The sequence below is a fragment of the Bombina bombina genome, chromosome 3 (assembly GCF_027579735.1).
Source record: "Bombina bombina isolate aBomBom1 chromosome 3, aBomBom1.pri, whole genome shotgun sequence".
NCBI lineage: Eukaryota > Metazoa > Chordata > Amphibia > Anura > Bombinatoridae > Bombina > Bombina bombina.
The window spans coordinates 829853305-829871846 of record NC_069501.1 but is presented as its reverse complement, the minus strand read 5'-3'; the positions used below and the strand labels follow the sequence as shown (position 1 = coordinate 829871846).

General features: G+C 37.9%; 1 protein-coding gene across 1 annotated transcript in view; it reads left to right on the top strand.

Moving 5' to 3' along the window:
- MYO16 (myosin XVI) overlaps nucleotides 1-18542 on the top strand; it is a 944954-nt gene that overhangs the window by 608116 nt on the left and 318296 nt on the right. The gene's annotated exons all lie outside the window — the stretch shown is intronic.

Below are 18542 nucleotides of genomic sequence, written 5' to 3'. Positions count from 1 at the left end.
AACATGCAGATCTAATGTGCAAAATATTTATTGAAAGGGGATATTCACGAAAACTACTTAAACATACCCTTAACAAAGTAAAAAAAAAAATGAATAGGGATGACCTCCTGTATTCTAAAAAAGAGAAAAAAGGTGAAAAAACCTAAGGTTTATTACAACCTATAATTGCCAATGGCAAAGTATAAGAGAAATCTTGGCCCAAAAATGGCACATTCTCACTCTTGATGAGAAAATTGCAGAGAAAGTGGGAAAAAATCCACTAATGACTGGTAAAAAATCCCCTAACCTTAAAGATAAGTTAGTTAAGAGGAAATTTGTAAGGTCAGAAGTGGAGAGCAACTGGCTTAAAAAGCAACAACAGCTTAAAGGGAATTATCCATGTGGATACTGTGTCTATTGTCCCTATATGCTAAAGTGTAAAACTTGTTCTGCTAATACAGATAGAAAATTTGATATTAGACATTTTACAAATTACAATACAATAGGAGTTGTCTATCTCTTACAGTGCTCCTGCCCTCTGTTCTATGTTGGAAAAAATGAAATGGATGTTCAAGGACAGAGTGCAGGAGCACAGAGATGACATCCTCTATGAAAGAGACACAAGTGTAGCACGCTACTTTAGAGAGGTACATAAAAGTAGCACTGCATCTTTAAAATTTGTGGGAATAGATAGAGGAATATCAAATGGAAGAGGTGGAGATGAGAATAAATGTCTACTAAATAAAGAAGCTAGGTGGACATATATATTAAACACAGTCACCTAGATTTAGAGTTTTGCAGCCAAAGGGGTTAGCTACACATGTTTTTTTCCCCTGCACCTTTTAAATAACGCTGATATTTAGAGTTCTCTTAAGGGCTGCGTTAGGCTCCAAAAAGGGAGCGTACAGGCATTTTAATCGCCACTTCAACTCTCAATACCAGCGTTGCTTACGGGAGCGGCCAGCTGGAAAAACGTGCTCGTGCACGATTTCCCCATAGGAAACAATGGGGCAGTTTGAGCTTAAAAAAAGTCTATCACCTGCAAAAAAGCAGCGTTCAGCTCCTAACGCAGCCCCATTGTTTCCTATGGGGAATCAGTTTCTAAGTCTGCACCTAACACCCTAACATTAACCCCGAGTCTAAACACCCCTAATCTTAAACTTATTAACCCCTAATCTGCCGCCCCCGCTATCGCTGACCCCTGCATTATATTATTAACCCATAATCTGCCGCTCCGGACACTGCCGCAACCTACGTTATCCCTATGAACCCCTAATCTGGTGCCCCCAACGTCGCCGACACCTACATTATATTTATTAACCCCTAATCTGCCCCCCCCAACGTCGCTGCTACCTTACCTACACTTATTAACCCCTAATCTGCCGACCGGACCTCGCCGCTACTATAATAAATGTATTAACCCCTAAAGTTAAGTCTAACCCTAACACCCCCGTAAATTAAATATAATTTTAATCTAACAAAATAAATTATTTCTTATTAAATAAATGAATCCTATTTAAAGCTAAATACTTACCTGTAAAATAAACCCTAATATAGCTACAATATAACAAATAATTATATTGTAGCTATTTTAGGATTTATATTTATTTTACAGGCAACTTTGTATTTATTTTAACTAGGTACAATAACTATTAAATAGTTATTAACTATTTAATAGCTACCTAGTTAAAATAATAACAAAATTACCTGTAAAATAAATCCTAACCTAAGTTACAATTAAACCTAACACTACACTATCAATAAATAAATTAACTAAACTACCTACAATTACCTACAATTAAATCAACTAAACTAAATTACAAAAAAAAAACAAACACTAAATTACAAAAAATAAAAAAAGATTACAAGAATTTTAAACTAATTACACCTACTCTAAGCTCCCTAAAAAAATAACAAAGCCCCCCAAAATAAAAAATGCCCTACCCTATTCTAAAATAAAAAGTTAACAGCTCTATTACCTTACCAGCCCTTAAAAGGGCTTTTTGCGGGGCATTCCCCATAGAAATTGGCTCTTTTGCCTGTTAAAAAAAAACATACAATACCCCCCCAACATTACAACTCACCACCCACATACCCCTAATCTAACCCACCCAAACCCCCCTTAAAAAACCTAACACTAAGCCCCTGAAGATCTCCCTACCTTGTATTCACCCAGCCGGGTATCACTGATCCGTCTAGAAGAGGGTCCGAAGTCTTCATCCTATCCGGCAAGAAGAGGTCCTCCAGAGGGTCCAAAGTCTTAATCCAGACGGCATCTTCTATCTTCTTCCATCCGGAGCGGAGCGGGTCCATCTTGAAGCAGCCGACACAGAGCCATCCTTCCTCACCGACGGACTAACGACGAATGAAGGTTCCTTTAAATGACATCATCCAAGATCAGCCAATCAGATTGAGCTCGCATTCTTTCGGCTGTTCTGATCAGCCAATGGAATGCAAGCTCAATCTGATTGGCTGATTGGATCAGCCAATCCGATTGAACGTGAATCTGATTGGCTGATTCAATCAGCCTATCAGATTTTTCCTACCTTAATTCCGATTGGCTGATAGAATCCTATCAGCCAATTGGAATTCGAGGGACACCATCTTGGATGACGTCATTTAAAGGAACCTTCATTCATCGTTAGTCCGTCGGTGAGGAAGGATGGCTCCGCATCGGCTGCTTCAAGATGGACCTGCTCCGCTCCGGATGGAAGAAGATAGAAGATGCCACCTGGATGAAGACAATGGACCCTCTGGAGGACATCTTCTTGCCGGATAGGATGAAGACTTCGGACCCTCTTCTGGACGGATCGGTAATACCCGGCTGGGTGAATACAAGGTAGGGAAATCTTCAGGGTCTTAGTGTTAGGGTTTTAAAGGGGGGTTTGGGTGGGTTAGATTAGGGGTATGTGGGTGGTGGGTTGTAATGTTGGGGGGGTATTGTATGGTTTTTTTTACAGGCAAAAGAGCTGATTGCTTTGGGGCATGCCCCGCAAAAAGGAATAGAGCTGTTAACTTTTTATTTTAGAATAGGGTAGGGCATTTTTTTATTTTGGGGGCTTTGTTATTTTTTTAGGGGGCTTAGAGTAGAGTTAATTAGTTTAAAATTCTTGTAATCTTTTTTAATTTTTATAATTTAGCGTTTGCTTTTTTTGTAATTTAGTTTAGTTGATTTAATTGTAGGTAATTGTAGGTAGTTTAGTTAATTTATTTATTGATAGTGTAGTGTTAGGTTTAATTGTAACTTAGGTTAGGATTTATTTTACAGGTAATTTTGTTATTATTTTAACTAGGTAGCTATTAAATAGTTAATAACTATTTAATAGCTATTGTACCTAGTTAACATAAATACAAAGTTGCCTGTAAAATAAATATAACTCCTAAAATAGCTACAATATAATTATTTGTTATATTGTAGCTATATTAGTATTTATTTTACAGGTAAGTATTTAGCTTTAAATAGGAATAATTTATTTAATAAGATTTCATTTCTTTCATATATTTAACTTAGGGGGGCGTTAGTGTTAGCGTTAGACTTAGCATTAGGGGTTAATGCATTTATTAGAATAGCGCCGAGGTCCGGTCGGCAGATTAGGGGTTAATACTTGAAGTTAGGTGTCAAAGATGTTAGGGAGGGCAGATTAGGGGTTAATACTATTTATTATAGGGTTTTTGAGGCGGAAGTGTGGCGGTTTAGGGGTTAATACATTTATTATAGTGGCGGCGAGGTCCGGTCGGCAGATTAGGGGTTAATAAGTGTAGGTAAGGTAGCGACGACATTGGGGGGGCAGATTAGGGGTTAATAAATATTATGTAGGTGTCGGCGATGTGGGGGGCCTCGGTTTAGGGGTACATAGGTAGTTTATGGGTGTTAGTGTACTTTAGAGCACAGTAGTTAAGAGCTTTATAAACCGTCGTTAGCCCATAAAGCTCTTAACTCCTGACTTTTTTCAGCGGCTGGAGTTTTGTCGTTAGAGTTCTAACGCTCACTTCAGCCAAGACTCTAAATACCAGCGTTAGGAAGATCCCATTTAAAAGATAGGATACGCAATTGGCGTAAGGGGATCTGCGGTATGGAAAAGTCGTGGATGGAAAGTGAGCGTTAGACCCTTTCCTGCCTGACTCTAAATACCAGCGGACGGTAAAAAGCAGCGTTAGGAGCCCTTAACGCTGGTTTTGACGGCTAACGCAGAACTCTAAATCTAGGCGAGTGTCTCCACATGGGTTAAATGAGAGAATTGAATATGCCTCTTTTTTAGGTTGATAGTGGCGATTTTTTGGGCCAAATTTTAGTGTACATATGGCTCTGTGAAGTGTAGGGAGTATTTGAAAATCCAGGAAGGCAGGTAGCTGGCACTACTACAAGGTAGGTGCAATAAAAAATATACTTTAATGAAAAAGTTAAAATACATATACAGGCTAGACATAAGTACAGGGAGGGAATAGAGCAACTGCCTGATTTTTGAAAATCCCCTTTCTTTCCACTAAAAGTTTAATAAAAGCTAAATAAGTTTCATGATAATACCCCTTTATAGTCTACATATAAATCTTTATATTAGTCTATTTAGAATCAAACTTTTCTGCCCTAACTAGTGCTATAAGAATAGACCATGCTTACAGAACGATACACGCAGGTTCTGTATAGATGCTGCACATTTTTAAATACAATGTATCATGCTGTTATTTCTAAGACTGCAATTTGGTAACTTAGTAAGAGGCTTGGCTACGATAACCAATGATTGCAATGAAAGCTTTGAAGCAACCGCACCCCTTTCTCTTACTATGATCCAATAAAAGCCTTGAGATACAGGTGTTTGACAGTCCTGATGAGGCCCTTGCTTTCGCTCAGCATTGTGGGGCAATGACAGACACAAACTAACAGTCTGCTAAAGTCCGGAGGAATATAATAAAGGCAACAATACCCTACCCTCCACAGTCAAGGTCCTTGGGAGCAAAGTGACACGACTCTAAGTGGAGGAGGTGTGAAAGTAAAAGATGTCGGAGGTGAATGTCCCGCAAATTTCTGTTAGGCTTCTTTTGCTCTTTTGGTTATAAATTAGCAACAAACTTGCTTTGCAACTACTGTGTGCTAGCTGAAGAGGACGTTCTTAACTCGATACTCCAGCTAGCTAATCCTGATGTTTCCTTTTGGATGGGAGCAGGAATAAATTTGAATACATCTTTAACCTTTGGATTACCATCTTTTAAATGTGTCCAGGCTCTGTCTGAAAAAGGACTTTCTGTTCTTTTTGTCGTTATAAGCCATCTCTCCTAAGGAGGACTGTTACCATCTTATATATCATGTTGTATAAAAATTAACTGTGGGGTTGATGCTTGTGAATAGTATTGCCACTAGTTGTTGCATATATAACCAACTTGAGTAATATATTTGCTATTGCTTCTTTATCTATACAATACTGTTCTGAGTATTGTATTGAGTAGGTATTTTCCACTGCAGTGGTAGATTTAAATGCTTACTAGTTTAACCAAGTGCAATGATGCCTGATCAGTGATGTTTTTCATTGTAAATAAACTGTTGCATTTTCTGAACCTGTGTGTATCTGTTTGTTTTGATTCTTTGAAGTATTTCCAGCCAAACTCTTTAAATTTTGATACAGAGAATCCTCTCCTTTGTGCTGTAAACCCCCGCCTATTCACAGAATCTCATATAGCTCTACTGTGGCCCCTCTCTTATACTAAAAGTCTGAAGTTAATATATATTTTGGGGGTCTGCACCAGGTCTAGTAACGGTTGAAGTCCGCCTAGATTATTCTTAGTTCTTACCCAGGTAATACATAATTTTCCTATGCTGTAATCAGGAAGGTTTGGGCGATTCTCTCCCAGCAATCTCCTGTATATTATATATATATATATAAATAAATCCCATCCCCAAAGATATTAAAAATGCATTTTTTGCAGGTTGTCAGTTTGTGGTTCATCAATTTGTAAGAAAATCCTGGTTGTTATTTCAGGCCATGGATACATTTCCAAGCATGTGAAAATAGTTTACCTACAATGAAAGCCATTAACCCCTTAATGACCGCAGCACTTTTCCATTTTCTGTCCGTTTGGGACCAAGGCTATTTTTACATTTTTGCGGTGTTTGTGTTTAGCTGTAATTTTCCTCTTACTCATTTACTGTACCCACACATATTATATACCGTTTTTCTCGCCATTAAATGGACTTTCAAAAGATACCATTATTTTCATCATATCTTATAATTTACTATAAAAAAATTATAAAATATGAGGAAAAATTGAAAAAAAACAACACTTTTTTTAACTTTGACCCCCAAAATCTGTTACACATCTACAACCACCAAAAAACACCTATGCTAAATAGTTTCTAAATTTTGTCCTGAGTTTAGAAATACCCAATGTTTACATCTTCTTTGCTTTTTTTGTAAGTTATAGGGCCATAAATACAAGTAGCACTTTGCTATTTGCAAACCACTTTTTTTTCAAAATTAGCGCTAGTTACATTAGAACACTAATATCTTTCAGGAATCCCTGAATATCCATTGACATGTATATATTTTTTTTTTAGTAGACAACCCAAAGTATTGATCTAGGACAATTTTGGTATATTTCATGCCACCATTTCACCGCCAAATGCGATCAAATAAAAAAAATCGTTCACTTTTTCACAATTTTTTTCACAAACTTTAGGTTTCTCACTGAAATTATTTACAAATAGTTTGTGCAATTATGGCACAAATGGTTGTAAATTCTTCTCTGTGATCCCCTTTGTTCAGAAATAGCAGACTTATATGGCTTTGGTGTTGCTTTTTGGTAATTAGAATGCCACTAAATGCCACTGCGCACCACACGTGTATTATGCCCAGCAGTGAAGGGGTTAATTAGGGAGCATGTAGGGAGCTTGTAGGGTTAATTTTAGCTTTAGTGTAGTGTAGTAGACAACCCCAAGTATTGATCTAGGCCCATTTTGGTATATTTCATGCCACCATTTCACCGCCAAATGCGATCAAATTAAAAAAAACGTAAAATTTTTCACAATTTTAGGTTTCTCACTGAAATCATTTACAAACAGCTTGTGCAGTTATGGCACAAATGGTTGTAAATGCTTCTCTGGGATCCCCTTTGTTCAGAAATAGCAGACATATATGGCTTTGGCGTTGCTTTTTGGTATTTAGAAGGCCGCTAAATGCCGCTGCGCATCACACGTGTATTATGGCTAGCAGTGAAGGGGTTAATTAGGTAGCTTGTAGGGAGCTTGCAGGGTTAATATTAGATTTAGTGTAGAGCTCAGCCTCCCACCTAAAACATCAGACCCCCTGATCCCTCCCAAACAGCTCTCTTCCCTCCCCCACCCCACAATTGTCCCCGCCATCTTAAGTACTGGCAGAAAGTCTGCCAGTACTAAAATAAAAGCTATATATATATTTTTTTTAATGATTTTTTAAGCATATTTACATATGCTGCTGTGTACTATCCCCCCTTAGCCCCCAACCTCACTGATCCCCCCCCCAAACAGCTCTATCCCCTCCCACTCTAACTTAATGGGCGCCATCTTGGGTACTGGCAGCTGTCTGCCAGTACCCAGTTTAGAAGAAAAAAATGGTTTGTTTTTTTAATTTGTTGAAATTTTCTGTAGTGTAGCTTCCCCACACACAAACCAACCCCCCCACCCCTCCACGATCGCTTTTTGTGCTTTTGCACAAACAAGATTAGGCAGGTTTTATGAAATGATTTTCCGTAGTGTAGCGGTTCCCACCTGCTCCCGCCCCATGCACGCGCCCGCCCGCCACCCTCCGTGCACGAGCGCCCGCCCGTGCGCGCCCCGGACGGTCCCGCCCCCGATCCCGCCCCCCGTGACATCACGCGGCACACCGATGGCCGCCCAACCGCCTCCCAATTCGGCTCCCACCCACCAACGATACCGGCCATCGATGTCCGGTGCAGAGAGGGCCACAGAGTGGCTCTCTCTGCATCGGATGGCCATGTGAGGTTATTGCAGGATGCCTCCATATCGAGGCATCACTGCAATAACCGGAAAGCAGCTGGAAGCAAGCAGGATCGCTTCCAGCTGCTTTCCACACCGAGGACGTGCAGGGTACGTCCTCAGGCGTTAACTGCCTTTTTTTTGAGGACGTACCCTGCACGTCCTCGGTCATTAAGGGGTTAAAGAGATACTAAACCCATTTTTTTATTTAATGATTCAGATAGAGCATGCAATTTTAAGCAGCTTTCTAATTTACTCCTATTATGTTTTTTTCTTTGTTGTACATTTTTTTTTTAAAAAAAAAGCAGGAATGTAAAGCTTAGGAGCAGGCCCATTTTAAAAATGATGCCCTATATGAATCATTAAAGAAAAAAAATTGGGTTTAGTATCCCTTTAATAAAAAATGATTGCTTGGATAAAACTGAAAGCCCTCCAGCCCCTAATACATATCACCTGCCTCTGTATTTCATTTGTGTTGAATGAGTATAAAATAGATAGTGAAACTGCATTTACCTATATAACTAGAATTTAATTAGTTTCTTACCTATATGCTTGTGTTGTAAAGAATGCCAATCATCATTGTACAACCTGCCAATTTAATAGTAAATTTAATCTACCTCTATTGGGTTCATATATGTGCTTCTCTGGCGTATCATAGCCAGTGCCTTACCAACCTCTGACCTCACCGCACATCACTAGTTTATACTCCCTCAAAGGGGTTAAACACACAAGTGAAGTCCCATTTGGAAGCCACAAGCATCATAGCTTCTCTGTATTAACCAATCAGGGGCAAGCAAATGGCAATCATCAGGTCATGTTCTGCTTAGGAGCTGTAGTGCTTGCAACGTCTGAGTTAGAATTATTTATGTTTCTGGGGTTTAAAGTTAAGTTAAGTCGATAATGCAAAAATAACTTGCTCTAGAGAATAAAATTATTGGGCCCGATCCGATATGCAGCGTCGCCCGCAAAGGCCGGTGACGCCAAATTTTGCGCGGGTTTGGTGTCACATATACGGCGTAACCTAGAAGTTACACTTGTATATTTCTGCCTTCGGCCGTAGTTTTTTGGCCCATAGACAGGTATACCAAACCCGCACAGTTTGGTATCCAATATACATTGTAAGGACTTACGTGGCAAAAATTGAGAAATCTTACTCCATTTTCACCTCAACACAAATTGCAGGCGTAGTAAGCCTTACGCTGAGTAACTCCCTAAACTACCTGCAAAATAAACCTAACACCTAACGTATGCGCAATGTCTATCTACCTGTCAACCGCAATCCCCCGCCGCAATCCCTAATAAAGTGCTTAACCCTTAAACCGCCGCTCCCGGACCCCGCCGCCACCTGCATTAAATGTCTAACCCCCTAATGTGATCCCCCTACACCGCCGCCACCTACATTAAAATGATTAACCCCTAATCTAATCCCCCTGCACCGCCGCCACCTATATTAAATATATTAACCCCTAATCCAGAGCTTTCCAAACTTTTTATCTTGGTGACACACTTTTTAGACCTACATCATTTCGTGACACAGTAAATCAGTTGTACTAGCAAACAGGAGGTTAAACTAACTTGTTTTAAGAGATACAGACACATACATAAATTATATAATAACTAAATGTATTTACAAGTAACAGTATGTATGTGCAAGAATTAAAAAAAAAGTTTATAATAACTACACCAATAACTACTTACTATTTTAATGGGATGTATGAGGTTGATGGGATGAACACAGTTTCTGAATATTTGGTGGAATATTAGATAAACACCCATTTCATCATAAAGCATTTTTAAGCTTCGGCTTCCTATCTATATATCAAGAGCAGGAGCAGCAATGCACTACTGGGAGTTAGCTGCAAAAACCCCCCCACTAACTTCTGACTTCAGCTCAGCATTTAAGCTGCCACCCTCAGAGCTCGGTGTGTCCGATTGACTACTGCCCACGCTGCAAACACACTGCTGTCCCACTCACTGACTACACATGCAGTCACGAGCCAATTAAGGAGACTACACGTGCAGTCAGGAACCAATGTGCCGCCAAAGCCGCCAATTGGAATAGTTTCAGTTCCCACTGAGCTGCGCCAATAGGTTAAGATAATCTCTGATCCCCTAGGTATCAATCACGTGTCAACCATGTGATATGCGTAGCACGCAGGCAGAAAGTCAGAAATCCCCCCAAAAAAATTACAAAAATTAAATTTAAAATTTTTGTGCTGAAGCAGGGACATACCTACACACTGCTGCCGACACACTAGTGTGTCCCGACACACAGTTTGGAAAGCACTGCCCTAATCTAATCCCCCTACACCGCCGCCACCTATATTAAATGTATTAACCCCTAATCTAATCCCCCTACACCACCGCCACCTATATTAAAATGATTAACCCCTAATCTAATCCCCCTATACTGCCGCCACCTATATTAAAATGATTAACCCCTAATCTAATCCCCCTACACCACCGCCACCTATATTAAATGTTTTAACCCCTAATCTAATCCCCCTACACCGCCGCCACCTATAATAAATGTATTACCCCCTAAAATACTAAAGTGTCCCTACACTGCATTACCCCTGATTAGCTGATTGGCTGATTAGAATAGCCAAAAGAATTACAGTAGCTCTTATTCTATTGGCTATTCAAATCAGCCAATAGAATTAAAGTAGCTCTCATCCGATTGGCTGATTTGAATTGGAAGGCTCAAATCAGCCAATAGGAATTCAAGGGATGCCATTTTTAATCGCGTACCTTGAATTCCTATTCAGTGTACGGCGGCGATCGTATGAAGAAGATCCTCCATGCTCCATGGCTCCGGTCTTCAGTTCCAGCATCGCCGATCTTCAGTTCCTGCATCGCCGGTCTTCAGTTCCAGAGAGGACTTCTTCAGCTCTGCGGTCATCGGTCTTCAACTCCTCCGCTGCAGCTGGTTCCTGTAAGAAGAAGAGGTCGCCGCCTGGAAGAAGATTTCTCCGCCTGGAACAGGACCTTCTCCGCCGGTCTTCAGGACAGGTAAGGACCACTTCGGGGTTAGACTTAGGTTTTTTTAAGGGGGGATAGGGTGGGTTTTAGAGTAGGGGTGTGTGGGTGGTGGGTTGTAATGGGGAGGTTGTTCTTTTTTCAACAGGTAAAAGAGCTGATAATTTGGGGGCAATGCCCCACAAAAGGCCCTTTTAAGGGCTGGTAATAGAGCTGATTACTTTTTGTCATTTAGTTTAGGGTAGAGACATTTTTTTATTTTGGGGGCTTTGTTATTTTATTAGGGGGCTTAAATTAGGTGTAATTAGCTTAAAATTATTGTAATCTTTTTTTATTTTTTGTAATTTAGTGTTTGTTTTTTTTGTAATTTTGTTTAGTGTATTTAATTATATTTTAGTTTAGATAATTGTAGTTTATTTAATTAATTTATTGATAGTGTAGGTGTATTTGTAACTTAGGTTAGGATTTATTTTACAGGTAAATTGGTAATTATTTTAACTAGGTAGCTATTAAATAGTTATTAACTATTTAATAGCTATTGTACCTAGTTAAAATAAATACCAAGTTACCTGTAAAATAAATATAAACCCTAAAATAGCTACAATGTAATTATTAATTAGTGGATTGTGGATAGAGGGGTATATGTGTCGGGTTATGTTAGGGAGGCGTGTTAGAAAGTTACGGGAGATTTTATACTTTAGTAAGTTTTTTTATGCGGCGGCAGTTTCTAAAGTGCCGTAAGTCACTGGCGACTCCAGAAATTTGTACTTACGCAGATTTCTGGACATCACTAGTTTGTCAGACTTACGTCACTTTAGCAACTGCCGGCGCCGTATATGTGGTAGCTCGCTGCGCGAGCTGAAACTACGGGCGGCGCAGGTTTCCACGCTTGCGCCGAAACCTGCGCCGTATATCGGATCGCGCCCATTGTTCTTTTGATTTAGAATGTTTCTTTAAAGGGGAAAAAATTAAAAATGATACCATTGCTACTAAATGAGTGCTTTTAAGAACACGTCAGAAGCCAGCGAGTGAAAGAGAATACAATTTACTTACAGTAGGACAAACAGGAGGAAAACTAATAATCAGCAGACTACTTTATGTCCAATCATACTAATAATACTTTACCAGTATTCTTGTATGATACATGTTTGTCCTTGGAATGGATAGAAGCAATATTGGTCAATGTAGCATAAACATATTCTTCACAGTGAAAATAAAATATTTGGTGTTATTCGTTTTTCTTTAAACCTGAATTCCCACTGTAACTAAAGCAACCAGATAGTACCATTCACATAATTAGCCTCAGTAAATAGTGACAGGTAATTTTATGATGGCAGTCATTAATAATTGTAATTCAACTTAGAATGTAATTTACGACTAAAAGCTTTTCCAAATTGTTATAAATTGTTACGTTTTATACAATTCTGCAATATAATGTAAAAAAAGGCTTATTACTGACACATTTTGTTAAAAAAACAACAACAAAAAACAATCCATTACTTCTCATTTAGCAGGTATGTCAAAATGTATTTGTAATTATTTTCTATACTTTATACCAAAATGTAAACACATTCTAGAAAACACTGTTTTAAAGCACTGTTTGTGCCATTACATTAATAATGTATGTGTTGAAATGTGAAATAAAATATTGAAATCTATTTTTTTCTATTCATTTGTTTCTCTATTCATCATCCTATTAGAAATCTGTGTGGTCCCACTTTATAAAAAACACATGTATTTATTGATTGATAGGGTGCTCTCTTGTTGAGCTGACGCTTAGAGTAATTACTTCTCAATCAATATATCATTTGTAAAGGGTGGTAGGTAGCAGCCTAAGTTGAGATATTAGTAGTAGATAAAGGGCTCCATGTACGAAGCAGCGAAAGCTGCTCCGGAGCCTTTGTGGGGCAGGTTCGCATATGCGAGCCTGCTTCCCGCAATGTAAGAAGCAGCGGTCATTAGACCACTGCTTCCTACACCCTACGCCACCTCTTAGGTGGCGAAGAAAAATCACAGAGAGCTCGCTCGCTCTCTGTGATTGACAGCCCCTTCGGTCGCGCGACTGAAGGGGCGGGCATTACACACTCCGCTGAGTGTGTAATGATACATACGGGCAAGCGGATCAATAGATCCGCTGCTCGTGTGTAGCGGAGGCGGGCGGACAGCTTCGCGAGTTAAGAAGCTGTCCGCCCGCCTCTTAGTACATGGAGCCCAAAGAAAAAAATGTTAAATATTTTCATGCTCACACCTATAGCTTATAGGTTAGGGAGAGGTATCCTAGGTGTACATGAAACCTAACATTTTTTAGATAGAGCATATTTTGTTTTAAACAACTCTTTAATTTACTTCTATTATCTAATTTGCTTTATTCTCTTAGTACCATTTGTTGAAGGAACAACAATGCCCTACTGAGAACTTGCTGAAAGCCAATGATATGAGGCATATATGTGCAACAACCAATTAGCAGCTTCTGTGCCTATCTAGGTATACGTTTCAACAAAGCATACAAAGAGAATTAAACAAATTAGTTAATAGAAATAAACTGGAAAGTTATTTGAAGTTGCATGCTCTGTCTAAATCAGGAAAGGAAAAAAAAATGTGTTTCATGTCTCTTTAAGGTTATCCTGAATTTGTTACAGAGTTTTGAAACTTCATCTCTCATTCTGGATGTGAAGGAGCCTTTGCTCAATTTTAAAGTTTTCTCCATGAGTGGTACCTAATGGTCTTATAGTTTCATGTATTTTAGACACTACTTTAAAGGACTTGTTATTAGAAACAAGAACCTATTGAATATCATTTAAATACCAGAGGAGATAAGATGAGGGCAGATACAGACATTTAAACATAGCACGTTATATTACTTTTCAGGCGTTTATGAAGGATTGTTACAAAATACATACTACCTTTATAAATATTATATTTGTTCAGACGTACATACAATGCACAATGAATCCAAAGAGCAACAGAAAAACCAATGCAATCAATACGACTTACATCAGCAAGTTGTTTCAACTAGGCAAAAGTCTATATGCAGGAAAAACACTGGAACAATTGTTAGGACAAATTTCCAATTTAAATTTTAAAATCAGCCACTAGAAAGACAGAATATGGCATTGAAATTGTCTACTGCAAGGGACCCAAAGGATAAGGATTCCAAGAAGCGGACCCAGTTAAAGGAGGACGAAGCCCATGGCTGAGAGGACAACACACAGAGTTGGATTGGGGACTTCATTGGAACAAGAAATTCAACACAGGACAGAAAGCTTCAGACAGTATTTTTTTTTTAAAAAAGTGTTTTTTTTATGTAGGGTTTGTTAAGGGCTCTTTTTATGGGGCTTTTCCTTTTTTTGGTCGGGGGCTTTATGTTTAGAATATGTGTTTTTTTCTTATTTCAAATGGCTTTAGTTTTAGTATAGTGGTTTATGGAGGTCTTCTCTAGGACACTTTAGCTTTACAATAGGGTTTTTATTTTTATTTTTTAGAGGGTTTAGATTTTTAGGATAGAGTTTTATTTATTTTATTTTTTTCAGCAGTTTTTTATTTTTTCAAATTTTGTTTTAATATTTTATTTTATCTACAGTTGGTTTGCTTTGGGTTGTTGCAGGGAGTTTAGGAGTTAATAGAGAAATGCAATTTGTATGTACTGCGAGTTGCTTAGGTTTAGGGTCAATAGCAGTGGAGGCCGGTGAAGTTTTAAGTTGGTGGGGCAGAATATTCTGCTTTTTCCATAACCATAATAAGTTGTATTAGATGAGTTACTGGAGACATCGAGAGAATGGGATGAAGAGACTGACTACAGGTCTTCATGGACAGGACAGTCAAATAACAAAGCTCTAGAAACTAGACTTCTTCATAATGTATTTTCCTTGTACTCAATTTGGGTCATAGACAGATTAGATACCTGCGATAAAAAAAAAAAAAAAAAAAAAGATCTGATGGACTGTTTTCTCAACTCTCAGGATTTATGTTTATGTTTTAAAACTTAAAGGTTTTAATAATTTTATTTAATTTAATATTGGTTATTAAAAATAACTGGAAGAGAATGGATGGACTATTAACAATTCCAATAATGTAAAGGAACATATTCTTATGTGCTTTGTAACTAAGTCCAGTGAATAACCATATGTCTTCTCATGTACAGCTTTCAAAAATAAAGATTATAAAAAAAAGTTGATTATTTTCATTGATTTACCACAAAAATTAGACATTTATTCAATTATTTTTGTCCATTTGTTATATTATTTAGCTAAACATAGTTGGCATCCTATTTAAGATCCCCTGTATTATATTTTATCAGAAATAAGTCATAGTTATTAATTTATTTGTTTTTGATGTAATTAAATGAGGAAATATTAACAATAAAGTGAGCTGTTTCATAAAAAGACAAATAAAAAAGTAATAAATAAAATGCAAAAGAAATTTAGGTACATGTAAAAGCTTTAAAACATTGGCACTTGTATTTATTTATTTATGGCAAAACTTTATAATCCAGTCAGTGTAAACTTCCAAAGCAATTTTTTCATGAATGCTATAGCTTGAAATAGGTATTGCCAACATAAATAGAAATTATTTAATTAAAGCTGACATTTCAAATAAATTTACACAATTTCTTCCCGAAGCAATTTACGGCTCATCTCAATGTCCTCTCACTATGAAAGAGATCAATTTTGGATAGAAACAATAATGAATAATAGAAATTTGCTACTGGAAGCAATAATTATTTTCTACAGCTTAATAATTAATAACAATACTCAGCGGAATCAAATCTCTCCAACTCAAATGTTATTTTATGACATTGATAAACAACAACCTCATGCTGTAGTGAATCCGTTCCAAGGATTTCAGAGAAACTGGAGAGTTCCAATTGTTAGTGATTCTGGGCTAATAATTCTCTCAAAAACAGATCATACTTAGGCGAATTTCACCTCGACCTAAGAACTCCAGGGGTTCAGCTTCACATTAAGTCAAATATGATATGTACTATTTGTTTTTTTGGGGGGTTTGTTCTTCTTTTATATACAATATATATTTTTATATTTTAATGGGTGAAAAAAAGAGTAAATTATAACAAAAACAACACAAAAACGGTCAATGTGATTTTAGCTGCTATGTGCTAAAGTAATTTATTTCTAAAATGAATCATTTAAAACAAGAGAGAATAACTGTTGTTTATTTATTTATAATTCTTGTTGAAAAATATGGGATGCATGTGGCTAATAACCACTGCAAATAAACTACTGTTTGGCTGCAGGACAGTCCAGTAGGTTTTGTAATCAACAGGAGAAATGCTAGAAACACAACTAGTAAATGCATAAAATAATGTGTTTTTGTAAATGTTCTTTACTATTTTGTCAAATGGCTTTTGTAGTTTGAGTAGATTTGAGATGTTAAAGTTTATGTAAAAATAAATAAATTACAAAGGCAGGAGAAATATATATATATATATATATATATATATATATATATATATATATATATATATATATATATATATATAGTTTTTAAATATATATAAAAAAAATAGCTATATGTTTAGCTGTAGTGTATAAATGTTGTTAGACAAAGATTTTTATTTTCTCAAAAGGCTTTTACTATTGTCAAGTCATTGCCTTATCTGACCTCTGCTTATTATTTGATAGTGGCAGTAGTCCAAAAACTACATTATTACTTTGGAAGTACATTTTACAGTACTTGCAAATAATAAAAGAATGTGTAATGTATTAATATTTACAATGCAATATTTCCTGTTTACATCATTTGTATCCAATATAAAAACAAAACAAGATTAAGTGATTAAGACAGAAATTCTATATCTGTAGTCTAGTCTCTCTAGATTTTTTTAATTGTTTCAGACATCATCTGTAACATTTATTTCCTGAAATATACTGAACACACCAGAAATCTCTTTTGGGCATGTTTGTAAGTTATCAAAAAGCTTGGGCCCGATCCGATATAAATCGTCGCCCGCAAAAGCCGGCATCGCCAATATTTGCGCGGGTTTGGTATCCTATATACGGCGTAACTTAGAAGTTACGCGCGTATATTTCTGCCTTCGCCCGTAGTTTTTTGGCCCATAGACTGACATACAAAACATGCACAGTTTGGTATCCAATATACGGCGTAAGTACTTACGTGCGCAGATTTCAGAAAATCTACTCCAATCTCATCTCGCCACAAATTTCAGCCGCAGGAACCCTTGCACTGACTTAGAAACCAACGTAACTCTCTGAAGGCCTAACAATTGCATGCTTAACAACATACATATCAGCAGCTTGATCACAAATAGTTAACCTCTTAAAAGCATTTATTATTCCTGCCCCTGCAAGTTTGTCAAACCAATCACACAGGGGGACATCATGGGGCACAGGGGGACATCATGGGGCACAAGGGGACATCATGGGGCACAAGGGGTGCTGGAAGCCCTACAATCCCCAGTTGTTCTGTCTACACATGCTGATTCTGTAGTTGCTGCTGAGGTCCATGGTGATGGTACTGCCCCTGCTGCAGCTGGTCATCGAATTACATACTGCGGAGTTCCACTGCATGTAAGTGAAACTACTACATCCCACCCCCATTCCCTTAACCACCCTAATTACTGAAAATATATCATTAGTTCAATTCATGTTTTGGTCACTATGATTTATTGACTATCATTTAGAGGAATGAAAATGGATGTTTATACCTTATGTTCACACCTTCGGTAAAAACATTATTATTTAGATATATATACCCATGTGCAGGGATAGGCAAGGTGTCCTTCACTAAAACTCTTTACCTTAGAAAATGTCCGCAACAGCCTTGGCTCGTGCCTATCCCTGCACATGGGTCAATTTCTATTGGATGTGAGAAACCTTGATTTACATCTTAAAAGTGAATATCACTATAGGTACCCTTCATACACAACTATGTGATGTGGTTTAGAGAACATGAATATGTCATAAACATGATGATATTACCTTTTCTGGGCCATTTCCACACAGGCCTTATTATATTTTTCAAAGATATTAGTGTACTAAAACACCCCTCACATGGATGTGGATGACAATTATATGGTAAATAACAGAGGACAAGATTTAGGATGAAATATAACAATATTTATTTTCTTTTAGGCTTCTTAGATGAGGGGGCTGAGGGGCCTGGAGTGGGTCTCCTGCCTCTCCTGGGTTGTGTGGATTCAGAGGATCCTGCAGGAGTGCTGGCCACAGATGAGATGCTGGAGGCAATGTCCTGCTGGTGTGTGAAATGCTCCACCAACACACCCAACAGTTGGTTTTGTTCCCTCCATCTGTTGTCACTCTGAATCTGCATGTCAGAAATAACTCTCAGCATCTGAGATTGATTCTGGACCATAGCACTTAAAGATGCTGCCATGTCCCGTTGCAGCTCAATGGAACGCTGTTGTAAAGTCTGTTGGCTCCTGTAAAACCTGCGTTGGTCTCTCTGTATTCTCTCACAGGTTGATGTGAGACTCTCGCAGGTTACTGTTTGCCTCCTCTGTAGGGCAATGTATTCATCGCCCATGAAGTCAGCGGATCTATGGGCTCTTCCCCAGCAGGGACTCTAGGCGCCGGTTCAAATTCAATATCCTCAGCTGCTGGTGCTGCCTGTGGGATTACAGCTG